General features: G+C 30.2%; 1 protein-coding gene across 4 annotated transcripts in view; it reads left to right on the top strand.

The window, feature by feature from the left end:
- Positions 1-11,820: 11,820 nt before the first annotated feature.
- The window catches only part of LOC107439885 (uncharacterized), a 65,554-nt gene continuing 61,035 nt past the window's right edge, over positions 11,821-16,339 (top strand). The window contains exon 1 of one of the 4 annotated variants that reach the window (XM_087154987.1): positions 11,821-12,209. The gene's annotated coding sequence lies outside the window, so the exon portion shown is untranslated. The remainder of the gene's footprint in view (positions 12,210-16,339) is intronic. The other 3 variants (XM_087154985.1, XM_087154986.1, XM_087154984.1) reach the window with 3 other exon arrangements.

The raw sequence follows: 16,339 nt of genomic DNA, 5'->3' as shown, positions 1-16,339 counted from the left end.
TAACGGTTTGCTTTTCATTCACAGCACACAAGCAAAATGCAATCGTGGATAACTTTTGTAAAGATCTTTTTTCCTGTTCCACTTTTACCAGGTCCCGCAGTGGACTGATGGTTAAGACACGGTTCCCAGTAGAACACCGAAGTCAAGCATTACTGGGTGCAGTCAGTATGCGGGCGGATGATTACTTTGAGAAGCCTGCGTAGGGACCGAGGGCGTGCGGTATCGGTCCTCGTTAAACAGTTCTACCCTAAAATACTCGATTTCGCGAGGAGGTTGTCGGACTACCAAAGCAGGAAAACCATGCCCTCTTCAGAGGATCGAAATTGTGATGGCATGTCTTCGGATCATCCTCAGGGATGTTTCCCAAACCGACTACAATAGCCCATTGCGCAGCTCTCGTGCGACATTAATAAAGTATCTACCTACCAACTTCCAATTGATATTTACACCTAAGCTTGAAAAAGGGCGTCATCAAATGTTATTATAAATGTGGTGTTTACAGGATAACGCGTTTGTTAAATTTAAATTTCAAGGAAACAAGCAAGATAAATATTTAGAAGACTCCACGAGCATGCTTTGCCCTGCAAAATGCAACCCAAAAAATGAATAGCGGTGATATTTTTCATAAATATAACTAAATAAAGGATAACACTTAAAACATGGCAAACCTTACACTTAATTTATGTTGTGATATTAATTTTCTTAAATTTGTTTTAGGCTTACACCCTGTTAGAATTTATAAATTACAGGAAATTCTTTTGCATGGTAAAAGATGCTCAAATTTAAACATAAATCCCATTAGCTCAAATTTAAGCATAAATCCCATTAATAAAACTTCCTAGAATATTAAGCCAGTTCATACATCGGCTTGTAAGCATGTATGTTATAATATAAGCGGAGGGATACATCAGAAGATTTTTTAAATTTCCGCCGGTTATAGGAAGCTTGTTATTGTTTACATTCAGTCAATCATCCTATGGTTGTTGTGTAAGGGGTGGGGGTGACAGTCAGGGGCAAGGCCGTAGCCAGGATATTTTTTCGGGGGGGGGATATGATAAGAAGCAAGGACAGTTTCAGACATGCAAAGTAGGGGGAAAACATTGTAACAAATATTGTTAGTTCTGTTGTTTGCAAAAGTTAAGCTAGTAATTAAAAAATATTACATAGTAATTATTTTTCAAGCAATATTACATAATAATTATAAACAAAGTTTACAAAGACATGCGACGGGGATTTGAAGAAAATTTTTCGATTACTTTCTTAGGACAAACCGGAATATCCCGAAATATGCTTAATAAAGTTAGCCCTGTTAGCCTTTCTTCTTTAGTAGCATAGTAGCATTTCTTGTTGCTGCTTTTACGCATTTAAGAGTAAAAAAAGTTCTTTCTGCATTTGCTGTGGTGATTGGCAACGTAGCCAATATTAATAACAAGCAATATATGTTTAGGAAAAGATACTGTCGCATTCTTCCATTGCTGAAAGTGCCGTATCTGGTCTACTAAGGGGTTCACGCAGGTTCCACTTCGATGCCCATACTTCCATTTCTCCCATGAGGTTTTCGATGTCAATGAAATCTGCGTAGATTCGGAAATTGCATAAATTAATGTGCTGAAAAACAATTGATTTCGGGGGAGGAGTCTAACCGAAGGAAAGATGAGCCGCAAGGTCTAGCGAAGGTGGTGTACTGGGAAAAGGCTTGATTCGACAGTTTTTGTTTTTCTTTTTACTGAGAGGCTCAAAGAAAGACTAAAAAGTGTGAATCCCAGAATTTCGGAGGGGGGATTTGTCCCGACGCCCCCCTGGCTACGGGCCTGGTCAGGGGAATGAATGTAGGGAGAAATACTTAAAGTAAGTATATATATATATATATATATAAAAACTCAGTGGCGCGACAGCCCATAGAGGGCCAAGGCCTACTGTGCCCATCTCAGTTTTCTTGACCTTGGGCTCTGGGTAGCAGGAGCAGATGTTCCGGTCAGGTGGTCAGCCGAACGCGGAACCCCCAGTGTTTAGTTCCCAAGCACGCTTGGTACTCATTTATCGACCCACTGAAGGGATGAAAGGCTGAGTGAACCTTGCCCGGCCCGAGGATCGAACCAGGGACCTGTGGCACGGCAGCGCGAAGCGCTACCGCTCAGCCACCGGGCGATATATATATATATATATATATATATATATATATATATATATATATATATATATATATATATATATATATATATATATATATATATATATATATTTTTTTTTTTTTTTTTTTTTTTGTCTGCTGTTCTTGAACATTTTCTGCTAGCGTAAAAGGATTAGAGACTAGAAAGTTGAGTTTGTTTAGAAATATTTTTTTTTATTATAATGTATAATATATACAATTTATAATATATATTTTTTAACATTTATTACGAGAAATTTTCTGTCTAATCATTTCTAATTCTGTCTAATCATTCAAGTTAAATTTTTTTATGTATTCTATTATATACTATATATATATTGATTTATGAGTATTTGTAGTATTTATTTCTGGAGAAAATATAATTATGAGCTTTTGGAAAGGTTTAATCTTTTTCCCTGTAAAATTAAACAATTCTTTTCTTCTCCCTTAAAATGAATATCATATCCTTTAAAATGTAAACTGCATTAATTAAAGCTTGTTGACAAAAGTTCTTTAGGTTAAATTTAATTATTTCATTATCCTAACATAATGTTATCACCAAGGGCATCGTGAACTTAATCATAAATAAGACTGCAATTCATTTGTCTTAATAAAAAAATTATTTTGTTCCTAACATATTCACAATATTTTAATTTTTTTCATCCAATATATTATTGATTTAACGACTTAATACTTAATTATTCAAATCAATGAGCCCCGATTTGTATGTTGTTAAGGCATTAAACTGTTGTGAAGAACTGAGATCCGAACAACAGATACGGTTTAAGCTCTACCAGCTTGTCTGTGGAGTAAAGGCGGCCCATGCACAATTCTGACCACATTGCCCCATTTACACTGTTAATCATGAAATTGTGGAACCTTAAATTTCATGAGCCCCTGTATTAGATTGCGGATCCATCCCCTCTGCAGAGGATCAAAATTGGGATGGCACGTCTTCTGATCATCCTCAGGGATGTTTCTCAGACAGTCGACAATAGCCCATTGTGCAGCTCTAGTGCGACGTAAATAAAGTAAGTACCTACCAACTCTTGTTGGTAAAAATCTTTTATAATTTAAATGAGAAACGATCTTATGGAAATTGTTCAGCCAAGTATTTATAGTATGTGAGCAAAAATATTACTGATATCAGTAGAAGCAGTAAATGATTTTCCTTAATGCGTAGGCTTACAAGGTATGCGACGATAGAGCCTTTTCACCTCCTATTCTATTAGTATATAATCCAGGAGCGATTGCTTTCGCATGTCTCTTGCTGTATGATGTGTTTCAAGTAAGATCTGCCGGAGCCATCTGGAGTTTTGTCCACCCCCTCCCTTGTGGAGAGTGGATGTGAAATGTTATAGCCACCAGCCTACCCGTAAATAAAACTAATGAAGGAATAATTGGTTATCGATTGAATCATTTGAGCTAATTGTAACCAATGATAACAGGGATGTAGCCCTGTTATTACAAGCCGGCAGGATATTTGCTTCACGGAGGAAACCTTTTGAAGAAAACCAGTGTTTATCCATTTGAAATATAGGCCTATCGTCCGACTGGCTGCTAAGTTGAAGTTTTCCCCATCCCATCACACACGCCGGGGAAAGAAAAAAAAATCACCTAATCGGTGCTAAAGGATGAAATCACACCCCGTCTGTTCCACTACCAGTACCTTCACTGCTACAGAAATGCTGATGTAGAAGGGAACTTGACATCCAGGAAACCATTTGATGTGTGCCCCATCCATAGAGTTGACCGATGACCCTACAGTTGTTAGTGCTCAAGAAAGTATCTAGAGCTCAAAACAACAGTTATGTGCGTGAATCAGGAATATGCATGAAGAACTACGAAGTTTTAAGTGCGCGTTTGAAAAGAAATGATATATTTTTTTTCTCTTCAACGAAAAATTGATGAAGGTCGACGTTGGCGAATAGGTTATTTATATTTTATTGACATTAGATTTGAGTAGTGATCTGAAATTTTTATTATGAGATTTAATCAATAGAGTATTACTGGTTGAACTGCATTTCGTATGTTTACCTTGTTTTTTTTTTAAAAATTATAATATGATATTGTTGCTTAGCTTGCATTCAAAATGTTTTTGAAATAAATAAATAGGGTTCAAACGTCAATTAAACTAGTGACGGCAAATAAAATTAAGTTATTATTCAAGCTGTTATTTCCGAATGATTTATCCAGATTAAATCGTAATAAAATACTAAATTTTTCAGAGTTCTCTTTTGAACCAAATGATGAAGAATTTTCAAATAAACTTAAAAAAATTTGTAATAATTTAAATTTTTCGGACTTAATCAAAATTACAGACATTCATAATATTTCCTGTGAGGGAAATAAGAATGAAATTGTAAAACATATTTTAACTTGCTTATGAGATTTCAATTTTTTGAAAAATTCTACAGAATTTTCAAATAAACTTAAAAAAATTTGTAATAATTTCAATTTTTCGGACTTAATCAAAATTACAGACATTCATAATATTTCCTGTGAGGGAAATAAGAATGAAATTGTAAAACATATTTTAACTTGCTTATGAGATTTTAATTTTTTGAAAAATTCTACAGTGATGGAAAATCCCTCTGAAGATGCGGATTAAATTAGTCAGTTTGAATTTAAACTAACTGAAACTGATTTTGAATCACATTTACCAATTAAAACTTGTGTAAGTCAATTTACACAAGTTAATTTAAATTCTAAAAGTAGTATTGATAAAGATATGGTATCCTATAATCTAAGTTCTAATAATGATGTAAATAAAAGAGAACCAGAAACAAAATTAATAGTCAATTTCTCTGATATTGAAGCAGTTACTCCTATTTTTAAAGGAGATAAACATGAAAACATTAATTCTTGGTTTGAAAATTTTGAAATTCATGCAAATTTATTTAAACTGTCTAAAATGCAAAAATTTTTATTTGCAAAAAGATGTTAAAAAGGTAATGCATTAACTTTAATTAGAAGTGAAACTTGTTTAAATTCATATGAAAAATTAAAAAATCTCTTGCTTGAAGAATTTGGACTTAATTGCAATAGTACAGAAATACATGCAATGTTGCAAAAAAGAAAGCAAATATATAATGAAAGTCTTCACGAGTATTTCCTTAAAATGAAAGAAATTGCTACTCAAAGTGATATTGATGATTTAGCTCTAATCACTTACATAATTCAAGGAATACCAGACCAAACAAATAATAAATCAATTCTTTATGGAGCCAATAATCTTTTTGAATTTAAACAAAAACTTAAAATTTATTAAAAAATTGAAAGTGACTTAGATAAAAATAAATTTCAAAATAATAAGGGACCATATATGAAGAAAATGGAAAACCCAAAATATGACATTAAGTGCTTTAAGTGTAATGTACCAGGACATAAAGCTCCGGCTTGTCCTAAAAATAAAAATATAACTCGGAATGTGACAAAACCCGAAATATATCATACAACACAGGAGATCCCAATAAATCAATGTAAATATTGCTCGAAGAAAGGACTTTTGAATCAATTTCACATGGGCTCCTCGTGTGTAAACAACCCTAGTAATGTGGTTGAAGTAAATGTCCAAAATATGACAAATAATCAATAGCAATTAAATAATATCCGGATATACAGTGAAAAATAAGTACCTAAATGGATATGCTGTGGAAAATAAATACCTAAATGGATATACTGTTGAAAATAAATACCTAAAGGGACGTCCAAAACAAAATAAAAATGAGAATGTAAACAAAGAGATATTCTTGAATGTTGATACCGGGTCAACATTAAGTAAAAAGCCGAAAGATTTGACGTCGAAATTAACTATTCCTATTAAAAAATGTGAAGAATTAAATGTTTCTCAAACGAAAGGACATTTAACACTTAATAAAATTTGTGAGTTTCCCCTTAAGATAGGCGAAATTGTTAACTCATCTAAGTTTTTTATAATTGATACTGATTTACCATATCCTTTATTAGAGTTGCAAACTTGCAAAGATTTTTGCTTGTTTACTGATTGTGTCGGGCCAGTTGTTACTCAATTCGGTAAGAGACTGATCACCTTTGCTAATTCTAACAGTGACAACTTATCTTTGCACAATAGACAGCAAAATTCTGTCCAAAAATTTCAAATGATTCGAAGATAGATATAGGTAATGGACGCGTACATTATCAGGTCAATATCGACGAAAAATAAAAAATGAGAGCAAAGTGGAAAATGTGGACTTAAAAGAAATTTTAAAAAGTTATGATGATATTTTTGCAAAACATAAACATGACGTAGAAGAAATTAGAATGGAACCGCAAAGAGTCAGGTTAACCTCAGATTTACCTATATCTCTAAGCTCGTACAAAACATCCCCAAAACAACAACAGGAAATTGATTTACAAATAGAGGAATTGTTAAAAAATAACATTATAAAAGAAAGTTCATCCCCTTATGCTGCCCCAGTCATCTTGGTCTTTAAAAAAGATGAAAATAAAAAGAGTCGCCTATGTGTTGACTTTAGGAAATTAAATTAAATTACAAAAACAGATTCTGAACCTCTACCTTTAATACAGTTTTGAATTGAAAAATTGTCTAATAGTAGTTATTATTCTAAAATAGATTTATCACAGGGATATCATCATGTTCGTATTCATCCCGATGACACTGAGAAATTAGCATTCGCTACTCACAATGGTCTATTTGAATACTTAAGATTACCTTTTGGCTGGATAAATGCACCAAGCATCTTTCAACGTACAATTCGTAGAATTTCAAATAAACATAAAATTAAATTTGCTACAAACTATTTTGATGATATCATTATATTTTCTAATTCTTATGATGAACATTTAACCAATCTTAAGAAGATTTTCGATATTTGTAAACAAGAAAACTTAAAATTAAAACTTTCAAAATGTTCATTTTTGCAAAAACGAATAGAATTTTAAGGATATGAAATAAGCAATGGGATTGTATCACCAGATAACCATAATATTGAAGTGATTAAAAAATTAATGCCCCCTAAAAATGTGAAAGAATAAGATTCATTGCAAAGATTTCTTGGATCAATAAATGTTTACAATAAATTTATTGATAGTTATGCAAATATTCGACATCCTTTAAATAACTTGTTAAAGAAAGATGTAAAATGGGTGTGGTTAGAAAAGTGTCAACAATCTTTTGAACTTTTAAAAAATGCTATTATTTGTGAACCAATTTTGAAAATTTTTAATCCTAATCATGAATGTCATCTTTTTGTTGATGCATCGTTAGTTGGAATTGGTTCAGCGTTAAAACAGACAGATGAATGTGGTGTATTGCATCCTGTAACTTTTAATTCTCGTTCCTTAAGGGACTATGATAAAAACTATGCAATTACAGAACTTTGCTATAGTTGATTCTTTAAATAAATTCCATCATTACCTTCTTGGCCAAAAATTTACCATACATACTGACCTTGCTGCTTTAGTTTGGCTAAAAAATTTTAAAAATTTAAAAGGTAGATTATTTAGAGGGTCATTATTGTTAAGTATGTATGAATATGATATTAAATACACAAAAGGTTCTACTAATTTTGAAACAGATTGGCTTTCAAGAGATGCAACACATTCACGTGTCAAAAGTAATAGTAAAAATAATAATGTTCATGTTTAACATTTGTTGAAATTGAGTGAAATAAGCGAAGCTCAAAGGAATGATAATTTACAAGTTAATTTTGTTGATATCAATAATGTTTTATGCGTACGTCAAAAAATTTTACTAAAATAGTTGTTCCATTTTCGTTGAGATTAAAACTTCTGCAAATTGCTCATGATAAATTTAATCATCCAGGAATCCAAAAAATGATTAACTTAATAACCCCTGTTTATTATTGGAACAACATAACTTCAGATATAAAAAAATTTTGTAAACATTGTCATACGTGCCAACTAAATAAAAAACCGTGACAAAAAAGATTTGGATTATTACAATCCTTCCCCCCTGTTAATCAATCTTTTGACTTACTAGCAATAGATAGGGTTGGTGGATTAAATTACTATAATTTAACAAAAAAAAATATTTAACTTTAATTATTGACCACTTCACAAGATACATTTGAGCTTTTGCATCAAAATCCATTAGCTCAGAAACTTATACTAATTTCTTACATCAAATTTTTCAAAATCAAATTCCTAAATCCTTGTTAAGTGATAGAAACGCTGTCTTTACTTCTTCTAATTTTAAAAAGTTTTTGATACATAATAAAATTCAAAAATTATTGACAACTGCACATCATCCGCAGTCTAATGGCAAGGTTGAACGCCTTGGTCAAACAATAATTGCGGGTTTAAAATGTAAAATTAATGAAAAACCTACTAAAACTCCCTGGCCTACTTTGTTAAAAATATAGTTAATACTCATAACTTAACTCCCCATTCTGTAACAAAATTTTCACCTGCATACCTCATGCATGGTAGACTGCCCTATGAAAATCCCTTAAATGAAGAAATCGATCCACCTGTTGAGGAAGCTAAAAAAATAGCAATTCAAAGAACTAAAGAACATCATGAATGAAACAAAATTTATTATGATGCAGGATTTTTAGACATAGACTTTAAAACTGCTGAATTAGTTATGTTTGAAGAATTTACTTATCCTAATACAAGGAAGTTGTCACCTCCTTTTAGTGGACAGTATAAAATTCTTCAAATAATTTCAGAGGCTAATTACAAAATAAATAAAAAGATTAATTTAAGTATACAAAATTTTGAAATAGTACATGTATCAAAGCTTAGGAAATATCACAGCCCACAAATGTTGAAATTAAATCTTGAATAGTGTCCAAAAGAAAAGAAATTTTTTTTACTTTCTTCAATGGAAGAAGTAAACCCTATATGTTTGAGAGATCCGAATCGTGTGTGGAGATGTTTACCTAAACATCATTTGGATGTGAGGGCGATGAAAGTTGAACTTTTTTTTTCTCTCAATGAGGTGAGAAACATTTTATAAACTATTTTTGTGTATATCCAATCTGGATCTCTCAATATCACTGTATTTCACGAAATTCTGTTTTCCTCCATTTTAACGGGGAATACAGATTTTCATCAAGTAAATAACCCTTTTAACCACACAGAATTTGAAATTCTGATTAAATGACACTTGCTGTCCAGTTCGTTAGCATAAAAATATGTATATTTTAATGTGAAAAAAATTTTTTAAATTTTAGTTGAATACTTATATAAATATGTTTCATTTTTCTTTTTGTTTTGTTGACTAAACAGATAAATTGCATTATCATGTTTTCATTTTTGTCATTGTAAATAATTGTTTTTTTTACACATAATTGATAAAATGTTATTTGTAGTAGGGAAAAGGAACAGTCATACCAACCTAAATTTTAAAAATTTAAAGTATTCCAAATTTTTTATTTTGGCTCACCAAAAAAATTTTCTTTGGGGGGGGGGATGTAATACAAAAATTATAAATACTTTTGTATTAATAAAAGCATTAAAACTCTTTGCATAAAATGTCTTTGGTAAAGAATAGGTCTAGAGATATTCTATTTTGGGACTCAAGGCTGAAAACATACCATTGAATTATAATTAGAATTATATTTCAGAGGATTTTTAGAATCTTTCCCACCTTCACGTCCATATTAGGAAGCAGTGAATGATTTTCCTTAATGCGTAGGGTTTCCTTAATGCAAGGTATGCGACGATTGAGCCTTTTTACCTCCTTTTCTATTAGTATATAATCCAGGAGCGATTGTTTTCGCATGTCTCTTGCTGTATGTTGTGCTCCATGTAAGATCTGTCGGAACCATCCGGAGTTATGTCCACCCCCTCCCTTGTGGAGAGTGGATGTGAAATGTTATAGCCACCAGCCTACCCGTAAATAAAACTAATGAAGGAATAATTGGTTCACGACTGAATTATTTGGGCTAATTGTAACCAATGATAACAGGGATATATATATATATATATATATATATATATATATATATATATATATATATATATATATATATATATATATATATATATATATGTAAACTGTAAATGATCACGGATCTTATTTTATCACATTTAAAGGTTTATATTCCATTAGGAATCTTTGTATCATATGATGCTCATAAAAGTGGATGTGAAATATTGATATCTAGCTCTTTTCTTATAATGCTTTTGAGGTTTTGCACAATTTCAATATGATGTAAAGTTTATTGTAATTTTAAATTAAATACCTCGAACTCAAATAGTGTCATAGTCGAAAGAACTACTCGAGATTGACATACCAAGTTAAAAATGGAAGTTATTAACTCAAAGAAGTACTTCGGTTTGATCGTCCCGTTTAGTTCGAAGAAGAGCTATTAAACTAACTTTAATGCAAAAATTTGCGCAAAACGACATGGGCAAAGAAAGCAAAATGCTCCAGCACATTAAATTAAAAAAAATCAGCGGAAGCTTAGTTGCCAACTCAATAGTTGCCGGTTAAATTTCACTGGGTTTCCTTCCACGTCCTGGAAAAAATAAGTGAGTGGTAGCTAAGATTTTTCAAGACTACTGAAAAATTCTTAAATTTATCTTTCATTTGTGAATTACGAAATTATTTAAGAGTTTTTTTTCGTATCTATAGATATTTCCTTTAAATTAAATATTTATTGAACAACTATATATATGTTACTCTTAAGGACCGAAATTGGTGGTTGTTGACTTCCACCTGTGAAAGTTGACAATCACATAATGGATTTGGTAAATGTCCGAGATACATACTAGGTTTAGGTAAGTGCCCGGTATACATTTCCCCAGAATACTTTTGACCGGTATGACCTACATCAATGTTTTGCTAAGGTCAAGTGCCTCTGCCCAGTATGCATTTAACTGGTACACCGAACACTGATGTCTCTCCTAATCTATCCTAAGCAGATATTAAAATATCGAATAAATATAATAATATCAACGAATATATTAATATCAAATCGGATGTAAGAAATATTTCGGACATTCACCACAATGACAATGTTATTGTCGACATTCACCGGTGAAAGTCGACATTCTCTTGATTTCAGTCATTCACGATAACATATATATCACTTTTGTTACCACTTAAATACATTTTCCAGACAGTGGGAACCCTGTTCTATTAAAATCTCTTACGTGATATCTCGAAGTTCCTAAATTTAAAGTTTAGCTTTAAATATCATATTTTTTCATAAGTCTTTTTATTCATATTCGTAAGGATTGAAAGAAAATAATTGATCAGGGAAGCATTCTTTTTCTTTTAAAGATTCGTAAGGAATGAAAGAAAATATTTGGATCAAAGAAACATCCCTTTTCTTTTAAAGATTTGTAAGGAATGGAAAAAATATTTGGATCAAAGAAACATTCTTTTTCTTTTAAAGTTTCGTAAAGAAAGAAAGAAAATATTTGGATCAAAGGAGCATCCTTTTTCTTTTAAAGATTCGTAAGGAATGAAAGAAAATATTTGGATCAAAGAAACATCCCTTTTCTTTTAAGGATTTGTAAGGAATGGAAAAAATATTTGGATCAAAGAAACATTCTTTTTCTTTTAAAGTTTCGTAAAGAAAGAAAGAAAATATTTGGATCAAAGAAGCATCCTTTTTCTTTTAAAGATTCGTAAGGAATGAAAGAAAATATTTGGATCAAAGAAACATCATTTTTCTTTTAAAGATTCGTAAGGAATGAAAGAAAATATTTCGATCAAGGAAACATTCTTTTTCTTTTAAAGAAAGGTAAAATGTGTTAGTAAGTCATGGAATTGCATCCTAGTAAGCATCAATCCTCACCTTAGGTAACTAAGTTTGCAATCATTTGAAGATTTGAAGTTATCTTTTAATTAAAAAAAAGCAAAAAACATTTCTCTCAAGTGTTTTCCAATTGGATAGATTTTGGTGCTATTAAAATACTTCTGGAAGTCGTTGCTTTTAAATCCAGTAGATGTAAAAAGAATTCATATTTTCCAGAGTGAAGTAAATAGAACTCCAAGAAACCTTAGATAAGATAAAGGTAGAAAGACAAAGTCCATTACCTGTGAAAGAACCGCAATGATAAGATTTGCTTCATAAGTTGAAGACTACACATTTTTGTAAGTATTTTGGATTTCTTTACTAAATTGCCAAAGAATAATGCTTTCAAAATGTTAAAAGCTATTTTAATTTGATTAAAAAAACACTGTTTCTTGTACATATTCCTTAAATATGTAAAAACGAAAATTAAAAATATTTTCTTCAAATGTCCTTATAAAACAGTTTCATGAAAATTCCAATCGGTGAAGAAAAAATCTGTGAGCCAAAATCGGTGAACCTAAATTAAATAAAACAATAATGATAATTAGAAAATTTACTCATTTTGAAAAATAGTTATAATGCTTTAAAATTCGTAAATTTTAGGGAATATAAAAAAAGTAGAAGAGTGCCTTTAAAATTTGGGAAAGAACAAGCAAATTATGGAATAGTTTTTATGCAGCTTCCGCTCTTTAGAACGAGTACGACCCATTTTAACGACCCTTCCATTATAACGACTAGTTTGCTATTCTATAGATACAATGTTATTTTAATGTCCATTAGAAGGTCAACTATTTATTCTAATGTATCGACCGAAATTTAGTCTTTAGATTTGGAAAAAGTTTCTATTTAAAGCAGTATTTCCTATGATGTTATCATTCAATAAATGTAATACAGCTTGGATTCCAATGTCCCCCTAAATTCCAGGTCATCGTAATTTATGGTCAAAACTCTTGTGAAACATAAATAATTTTAAATTGATTATCAAAAGAGTTGTTGCATCGCCATGCTCGCTAGCAATCATTAGGTTCAAATGATGCATTCATAATTCGTGAAACTTCGAAGCATACACTAAATTTATCAATATTCTTGTCTTTTTTTTGCCAGTTTCTTTGTGTGGTGTATATTCTACATTTGGTTGTCGCAGTTATCTTGTTATTTATCGAAAATTGCAGCATCTTATTTACAAAGTATATTCACCCATCAAGTAGTATTTTAAGGGGTATTTTTATGTATAGATTAATACTATAGAAAAATATATATTACCATTTTTTCTTTTAGTTCCTGAATTTTTATTAAAGTAAAGCATTGTTAATATTAGTCAAGCTCGTAAGTAATCATAATCTCGTAGGGTATTTTTATGTATAGATTAATACTAAAGAAAAAGAAATATTACCATTTTTTCTTTTAGTTCCTAAATTCTTATTTAAGTAAAGCATTATTAATATTAGTCAAGCTCGTAATTAATCATAATCTCGCGGGGCATTTTTATGTATAGATTAATACTATAGAAAAATATATATTACCATTTTTTCTTTTAGTTCGTGACTTTTTATTAAAGTAAAACATTGTTAATATTAGTCAAGCTCGTAAGTAATCATAATCTCGTAGGGTATTTTTATGTATAGATTAATACTAAAGAAAAAGAAATATTACCATTTTTTCTTTTAGTTCCTAAATTCTTATTTAAGTAAAGTATTATTAATATTAGTCAAGCTCGTAATTAATCATAATCTCGCGGGATATTTTTATGTATAGATTAATACTATAGAAAAATATATATTACCATTTTTTCTTTTAGTTCCAGAATTTTTATTAAAGTAAAGCATTGTTAATATTAGTCAAGCTCGTAAGTAATCATAATCTCGTAGGGTATTTTTATGTATAGATTAATACTGAAGAAAAAGAAATATTACCATTTTTTCTTTTAGTTCCTAAATTCTTATTTAAGTAAAGCATTATTAATATTAGTCAAGCTCGTAATTAATCATAATCTCCCGGGGTATTTTTATGTATAGATTAATACTATAGAAAAATATATATTACCATTTTTTCTTTTAGTTAAGCAATCTTAATCTCGTAGGGTATTTTTATGTATAGATTAATACTGTAGAAAAAGAAATATTACCATTTTATCTTTTAGTTCCTAAATTCTTATTAAAGTAAAGCATTGTTAATATTAGTCAAACTCGTAAGCAATCATAATCTCATAGGGTATTTTTATGTGTCGATTAATACTATGAAAAAATTATTTCCATTTTTTTTAGTTCCTAATTTCTTTTTAAAGTAAACCATTGTTTTGTTAATATTAGTGAAATTTTTTTTTTTAAATATGAGTTAATATTTACAGTATCTTTGTGCACTTATGTTGAAATGCACGTTTTTTACCCGATGACATTCACAGAGAAACGGACACGAGGAACATCACCTTATATCGAGCTGTATCAACAGCTTCATTGACTAAGTGTAACAAAAAAAAAAATAATTCAGAATAAAAAAAAATGTTTTACGCAACAGTCCGAAATTTTTCTGCATGTTTATTATTTCGAAATTATTCTTCTATTTTTGTTGATTTGTTTGTTAAGGCTTTTCTTTTTAAATGGAAAAACACCTTTCTGTATCTTGATATTTAAGACACACATAAATTCTTTATTGGAATATTTGTAACAACTATCTCTTTGAAATTTGGAAAAGCATATTGAAAATTATCTAGATGTTTCATTCTAATAAAAAGTGGTTAAACACGAGCCGACTCTAGAAGTAAACTGTTTTAACTATATTAATACATAATTATTATATAACTGTGTTAACACACAAACTGTTATAACTGCTTTAACTTTTTAACCACAAAACAGTTTTTAAATTTTATAGCTCAAAAACTAATCGACCAATTTTGTTCAAATTTCTTATTTTGTACTTTAAAATGAAATAAAAATTAAATTTAGTTTTAAATGACGCAAAAATGTAAATGATTTAAATTACAAAATAATATGGCTAATATTAGATTAAATAAACATATTATTATTTTTACAAGGGAATATTTTAGGATTTTTTCTCTCTAGGTGCCATCTCCTTGTAAGTTAAGAAATTCATGGAAGAGTAAAATGGTTTTGAAATTCCTGAATTTTTTTAACTGAAGTTCTTGTTACTCATTTCAAATTATTTATTTTTCTTTCATACCTAAGGAATGTTACTTATTTTCTAAATTATTTACATTACACCTTAATTACTGAATTAGTTACATTAAACCAATAAAGAGGTATTTTTAATAGCAGCATGGGAGACCTCTTCGTGGGGGCTTTTCTGCATTGATCAGAACTAAATGAAAAAAACTGTCGATTTTAAATAAGAGTTATAAGTGAAACTTGAGAATTAAATTTACCGTTTAAAACCTTTCTTTTTAAACTTGTATTTCATTTTATTTTTCTCATCTGAACTACACTGGTGTAAGAAATTAAGAGAATTTGCAGACTGGATCGATTATCTCTAGAACTACTGGACCGATTTTAATGAAATTTTATATGTACATACATTGATACAGTACAAAACAAATAATCATTTAACAATTGCAATACGCACTCATGATCGTGCTTAACACTCGTTAGAGTGGGAAGGTATGAAATTGCCACAGGAAATGATAAACTGCCTTATTTCAAATATGAAATTACGCTGCAAGTCCTGTATAAGAAGGAATCATACCCCCTATTAAACCATTTTTTTTTATTCTGCAACCGCTGTTTCATACCTTCCGACTCCAACGAATGTTACCCATGATCACGCGTGTGTATTACAATTGTTGAATAGTTATTTATTTCGTATTGTATGTACATATCAAATTTCATAAAAATCGGTCCAGTAGTTGTGGAGAACAAGTCTGCAAATTCTTTTAATTTCTTACACCAGTGTAATTTTAGTTGATTATAGTAAATCAGGTCTGTGGAATTAGAAAAATTTGTTTGACTTTGACTACTGAAAAGAAAGGTTTCATAGGCTAAAAAAAGAAATGAATTCGCTGATTAATGAAAGTAATATTCGTATTTGTAAGGGAAAAGAATTTTTCTCAAATGGATATTGTGACAATAATCTAAATTATAACTTCAAATTTAATTTTTTACATTTAAACGTTTTTGAGCCTAAGTATGACAGTGTTCTGCCTAAGTGTTTTTCGAAGGGTAGCCCAACCCGTCTGCCCTTTGATCCCTATAAATGAGCTCTCATTGCCCTTTTTCTAAAAATAAGCCACCATTCCTTAGAAACACTACCTTTTTATTATTTCTTTCAGAAAAAGGTTGTTTTCTTAACAGCCAGTTTTAAAGAAGAGTCCACTTGTGATTTATTTAATTGATGATAATTACACTAGTATAAGAAATTAAGAGAATTTGCAGACTTGGTTGATTATGTCTAGAACTACGGGACTAATTTCAATGAAATT

Source organism: Parasteatoda tepidariorum, chromosome 11 (assembly GCF_982258835.1).
Source record: "Parasteatoda tepidariorum strain Cologne lab strain chromosome 11, Ptep-v5.0, whole genome shotgun sequence".
In the NCBI taxonomy this organism is placed as follows: Eukaryota; Metazoa; Arthropoda; class Arachnida; order Araneae; family Theridiidae; genus Parasteatoda; species Parasteatoda tepidariorum.
The sequence above is the reverse complement of the archived record's forward strand: the minus strand, read 5'-3'. Positions and strand labels throughout refer to the sequence as shown.